Below are 6,655 nucleotides of genomic sequence, written 5' to 3'. Positions count from 1 at the left end.
TGCCTGCTCCCAGCCATCTTCACATCGCTGTGTTTGAGCCCATTGTTGCAGCCATGTATCAACCCATCTCACTGCACCCAGATCTGCTGAGATACAAAGGAGCAGTTAAGCAAGTAGAAGCAAACAGGAACAGGAGTGAGGGTGGGGGGAGCTACACACCACATAACCTAGGAAGAGATGCCCCAGAAGAGACAAGGTCCCACCCTTAGAGAGATCCCCTAGAGCTGACACCCTACATTCCAACTTCTCACCTTCAAACTGTGAGAAAATCCATTTCTGTTCATGAAAGCCACTCCCTTATGGTATTCCCATGATAGCAATATTTGCTAACCAAGATAAGGGAGGATGAGAGAACACGTAGATCGCTCTGGAGGATGGGAAAAAATGTCCTTGGCCTGGGTGACATGGTTACATGCCCTGGACTGAGGGTGGATGTGAGGCCGAGTGAGGGCCAGCACGCAGTAGGTGTGTAATGTTCAATAGCCGGTAACGTTCACCAGGGAGAGGGGAAGCTGTCCCTTCCCAGTGCCTGCATGCTCTTATTCAGCAAATACTGGTTGAACGCCTACTATGTGCCAGGCGTGGGTGGGTCGACTACATCCTGGCAATCTAGTGGTGCCCCAAAGAGGAACAATTCCATGAAATAGAGCACACACACACACACACACACACAAAATCAACCCCTTGTGGAATCATCTCTGACTCTCGGCCTCCCCCTGTGTTTCCAAGCAGAAGGGAGCTCCAGAGGGCTTTCAAGGGCCGGGTTTTCCTTAAGTACTACTCCTGCCCTGGCCCGCCCTACACCTTTCTCCTGCAGGTGCCTCTGGGTGGACTCCGACCTGCTGCTGAGCAGCGGGGACTCTAGTCAGTATTGGTGCTGCCCGGTGTGATCGAGTCCGCTCTAACTCAGAGCATCCTGGGAACCGCAGAACGAACCCCTGCCCCGGCCTGTGCCAGCCTCAGAATGCTCGTGTTTGAGCCTACTGTTACACAGCTCCTGGGCCCGCCCATCCCACGGCAGGGGGGTGGGGTGAGGGGGGGTGGGGGGCTTCCTCTACTTTACCCAGCCTGAGGTGCTTCCCCAGAGACTGGGCCTTCCTGGGCACCCGCATGTGAGAGAAAGCCTCGCCATCCCCGCTTCTCAGGACTACAGCGGCTTCCTTCCTCCAAGGCGGATCCATTTGTTCCCCTGGCAGCCCGTGGTGTAGTTCATATTCTCCGCCAACGAGATCGATTCTTCCAAAGGGATCCATTCCAAAGGGATCGATTCTTCTTAGGTTTTCCTTCTTCATGGTCCAGGCATATGAGGTGATGTCCATGCCATGCGTATTTTCATGTATATGAGGGGCATGAAACTTCCCTGGCTTGGGCCAGACACACCTTAGCCCTCGGAGCGACATCTTTATTTTGTCCTACACTTTAAAGAGGTCTTCTGCAGCAACGTGTTGCTTGATTTCTTGACTGTTGCCCCCATCGGTCGAGACTGTGGAGTCAAGAGAGAGGAACTCCTGGGGAACTTCAGTCTTTTCTCTCTCTCCGTCTGCTCCAGGTCCAGCCGCGAGGATTCTTGTTTCTTTATGTTAAGGTGGGAGAAAGAGGAGACTTCCGATGCCCGTGATGAGTTACAGTTTCAGAAACTCACTGGGGCAGTTCTGCTCTGTCCTCCAGGGTCGCTATGAGTCAGAATTGACTTGATGGCAGTGACTTCAGTCGGGTTCGGTGTAATCCATATGGAGGGGCCACCCATCCTGAGACCTATAGTCTTTGATCTTCATTAGTATGTGCTTCGGATCCTCTTTGACTTCAGAGGTAAGGTTATATCAGCCGCGTAGCACAGGTTTCTTGAATATCTTTTTTGCTCAATATTCGGTGTAATGTTTAAATAAATAAGTAAGTACACTGAGGTCAGAGTCCATTTTAACTTCTTTGGCCTCACAGCAACTGCCCTAGTGGGTTTCCAAGACTGTCACTCTACAGGAGAAGAAAGCCTCATCTCTCTACCACAGACCGGCTTGTGGTCTCAAACCCACTGACCCTATGGTCAGCAGCTCAGTGCATAACCCACCCAAACTCTCACCCTGTGAGACAGAGGTCTTTTTTTAAAAAATCATTTTATTGGGGGCTCATACAACTCTTATCACAATCCATACATACATCAACTGTGTAGAGCACATTTGTACATTTGTTGCCCTCATCATTCTCAAAACATTTGCTCTCCACGTAAGCCCCTGGCATCAGCTCTTCATTTTTCCCCCTCCCTCCCAGCTCCCCCCTCCCTCATGAACCCTTGATAATTTATAAATTATTATTTTGTCATATCTGACATTGTCCGACGTCTCCCTTCACCCACTTTTCTGTTGTCCTTCCCCCAGGGAGGAGGTTATATGTAGATCCTTATAATCGGTTCCCCCTCTCTACCCCACCCTCCCACCACCCTCCTGGAGGACTTTAAAAACCAGTTGCCAGAGTGAAGCAGTCGTTCAGAAAAGGACAAATACGACCTGAAACCATTAAAATGGAAAACAAGATGATAATAATAAGAGAAGGTGTTCGCAACATATGAAACAGACTTTGGAGGTTATGGGGGCGGGGGGGGGGAGTAATAGGCTACAGCAGCAGTTCTCAACCTGTGGGTTGTGACCCCTTTGGTGGTCCAACAACCCTTTCAAGGGGTTGTCCGATGCATCGCAGTGGCAAAATGACAGTGATGAAGCAGCAACAAAAATAAATTTTATGGTTGGGGGGTCCCCACCACATGAGGAAGGTTGAAGATTGCTGGGCTAGAGGGTCAACAGGTGTGAATTTAGGTGAAGGGGAAAGGGGGCGGGCGGGTGGGAACAGGGCCGGACTGGCAAGTTGTTTAAGCTGGTGGATGAAACAATGGTCACGTGACATGTGTCAGCCCCCTCCTAAATGGCAATAAAAAGGTTACAGCCAGACTCTGACCCATGGAAACCCTTGTGTTCCCACGGGCTTCCCCTCGCTAAGCTTTTGGATGGAGACCATCAGGCCTTTCTCCCGAGTGTCTGGAACTTCTAGACCGCATTAACTGTTTGCACATCCCCCAGGGACTCCGTAGGGGATGCTGTCCAGCAGTTAGTGCCTGCAAGAAAGATGAAGCAGAGGCAGGGGACAGGCGGTGCCTGATGGAGACAGGATTTTAAGTCCAGGACAGGAAGGCCTCCTTGTGTATGTGATTTGTGAGCTAAGACCTGAGGGAGCTGAAGGAGTGAGCTGGGTGGAGACCCAAGGGAGGAGCAGGCAGAAGGACACCCCCCCCTTTGCAAAAGACCTCGTGGTGGGGGAGGCTTGCCTGGTCTCTTCCAGGGACAGCAAGGGAACGGGGAGGCCACAGAGCAGGGAGCCAAGTGTCCATGAGTTAAGCGCAGAGACCTGGATGTAACACCTAAGAACAGGAGTGATTCCGGTGAGATGCTGATTGATGGAGAGCTTGGGAGAGCTCAGAGGAGTTGGGGACATTGTGTTGGGCCTAGTCCACAGTGAAGGGACAGGTGGCAGGTGCCTTGGGGAGTCCCAGAACATTCTCTCTGCCCACAGTGTCATCTGCAGCAGCTGCCTGGTCTGTCCCTGGCTGGCCCGGACCCCAGCTGGTGCTCCAGGCCGTCATGTGGTCTGGAAAGGTCTGGAAATGGGAAACAGGTATAGACGGACAGCTTGGAAGGAGAGCAGCATGGGCACTCAGACCAGATACCTCCTTGGGTTTCAAGTTGAGAGTTAGGTCACTGTGAGTCAGTTCTGAGAACTAGGAAGGCAGAGAGAGGCCGGGTGGCATCTGCTAGCATTCTTTGGCTCACTCACGTCTCACGAGTCCCTTTCAAGCTTAGCTGCAAAGCTCTTTAGAAAGATTCACAGGATGGGAAAGGGCCCACAATGCAGCAGCTGACACGGGGGAGCATTCCCCCCTAGAGGGAGACTGTGTGGGCACAACGGCCCACTGGAGAGAGGACTGGGGGTTGGAGGGGATCCCCAGTTTCTTAGCCCTCTTTGGTGGGGGGGGCTTGTTGGTCTAAGGGACGATTTAGGGTCTTCTCTGACAAGTCTTGGTATGGGGGAGGCTAGGAGACCAGGTGGGGATGCTGGAACAGTGGGCTGGATGCCAAGATGTTTAGTACCTAAAGGTGATTGGCTGGGCTGGGAGTGCGCAGGGGAGCCAGATCAGGGTTCCACTCCCACTGAGGTGCCAGCCCTCCCTCCCTTGGGCATCTTCTAGGAGTCGAGGAGACTCAGTCTTAGTGTCTCAGCGCTTTGTGAGAGGAGCTCCCTACCATTGAGCCCATTCTGACTCAGAGCGTCCCCCCCACCCCAGGCCCATATTCCGACAGCAGGGGTCAGGTGGGAAGGTCAGGGGTACAGGGGTACAGAGGGAGGGTATACACAAGGCTGCATGCTGCCCCTGCTCTATAGTGCCGGGTCCCCCAACCTCCTGACCACCCCTGCTCTGCCAGCGACCTTCGTTCCTTCTGTTCACACCAAGTGGGTGTGTGGTCCCAGGAGGTGGGCGACTTCGGGCTGGTGCCCTGGGAGGGGGGAAGGGGCTGGGATGGCACCGGTGGCCACATGTGGTGGTGAGGCAGCTCCAGGACCAGGTGAGGCAGCTCCAGGACTCAGGGGTCCGAGGGGGCACACCACGGAGCAAAACAAGCTGAGGAGAGGACAGGGAAAGGTGAGGGTGGCCAGGGGCAGGGGAAAGGGGCCCAGATGCCCCCATGCCTCCGGGGAAGCAGGAAATACGGATCTACAACAGGAAGACCTGTGGTTTCCAAGCAGGGCTTCCAACCTGCTGCTTTGACTCCATGCTCCCCCCAGGAATTTACGTTTCTACCTCAGATAGTCCCCAAAAGCTGGAATTCAAAAAAGGTGGGTGAAAATCTGCCGTGAGCTTTTCATTCCACTTTGCCCACATAAACCGTTTGAAGCCTCTTCGGGTAAAGGAGCCCAGGTGATTGATTCTTAGGTTTACATGCACATCTCTGGAATCGATGCTCTATTGTGGACCTAGAGGAATCACCTGGGGGTCTTGTTCAGCTGTCCGTTCTGATTCTGTTTATAAAGGCGCATTCTGATGCAGGCTGTCTGCGCCTGTAAGGACTTACCGCCTTGGAAACCGATGCCATCGGGTGGCCAGGAGTCGGAATGGACCCGCCTTGGGGCGTTGCTTTGGGGGGGTTGTTGTCAGGGGCAGATCCTGTGTACCACTGAAGGAGACAACTGCGGGCCCAATCTGGGGTGGAAAGAAGCAGCCCAGTTTGAGAGCATTAGGAACTAACAAAGAAAGTGACAAAACCCTAAAACTGCCTCTTGGGCAACTAAAGCTGCCTGCTGCCTCTGCTGAGGACCCTGGGCTGGTCCCCGGGGGAAAGGCTGACCTCGGAAAGGGATTCCTGGTGGACTCCTGGGACCAGTGGTTTGGCTGTGCCTGTCATGTGGTCCCAACCAGCCCCTTTCCCCTCTGTGGGCCAGAGCTTCCTGGCCCTTAAGGGAAGCGCCTGGGAACCCACGCTGTAGACACAGAGTGTGACTAAGCCCCTCCGGCTCCAGGAAGATGCGGTTATTATGGACGTGACTCTTCCCGGAGGCGTGCTTCTGGGGACGGATGCCGTGTGTGTGTGTGTGTGTGTGTGTGTGTGTGTCCACAGTCACACTGTGTCATCCCTCCTGATCGGTGCACACCACCTTATAAATATCATCTTCCTACTAACCTAAGGTGACCAGATTTTAACATTGGTAAAGTGGGACACCATTGATAAAACTCATATCCTGGCGAAATAGCCACATGGCAGCCGAAAACCTATATCCTAGCTTGTCGTGCATTCTTTCCAAAATCGGGACTTTTTAAAAACGCCGCGGGACGCGGGAAAATTTGTTAAAAATCGGGACGTCTGGTCACCTTATTAACTAGCCCTGCCCTCTCATCAGCCGGTCTGGAGGCTGCTGGAAACCCTTCTGTCATTTGCCCAGTGACAACTGAAGGCAGGGACGGTTCGTTCTGTTTTGTAGAGAAACCCAAGCCCAGAGCCTGGAGGTGACTTGGCTAACCCAGCAGCACTCGGGACCTTGACTCAGTGTTGGCTGGGCTGTTGCCCCACGTCCATCCCGGGATGGTGAGGCCCCAGCAAATCAGAAAGACCGTGCCGGGGCAGGGTCAGCTCCCAGCCCATGACGGTTTGAGCCCCTGGATCTTTCCATGGGGGGAGCTGAGCGGAGCCCAGCCCGCCCCCTTCTGGGTTCTGTTGCCTACATCTCTGCAGTGGCTCTTGCTGCCCGATCCAGGGCCCCTGAATCTAGCAGGCCTGCGGCGCCCAGCCCTCTGACATTGGCCTTTCGCAGGAGCACGCGCACCCACCGGCCTTCGCAGGGGCCCACTGCGCGGTGTGAGCGGGGAGAACCGGGCTACCAGTGGGGAGAAAGGGGTTCAGGTCTGGGGAACCCCAGCTTTTTCCGCGCCCTCCGCCCCCATCCCGTCTGGGAGTGCGGTGTGTGTACCTCTGTGTGTGTGTGTGTGTGTGTGTGTGTGTGTGTGTGTGTGTGTGTGTGCGTGCGCGCCGGGCCGCGTCCCGCGAGGTGCTGCCCCGGCGGGGGCGGGGGGTGCCGGGCGGCGGCGGCGGCCCCCGCGCGGAGCCGAGGACGCGGGCCC

This window comes from Tenrec ecaudatus, chromosome 6 (assembly GCF_050624435.1).
Source record: "Tenrec ecaudatus isolate mTenEca1 chromosome 6, mTenEca1.hap1, whole genome shotgun sequence".
Lineage (NCBI taxonomy): Eukaryota > Metazoa > Chordata > Mammalia > Afrosoricida > Tenrecidae > Tenrec > Tenrec ecaudatus.
Note: the sequence above shows the minus strand (reverse complement) of the source record.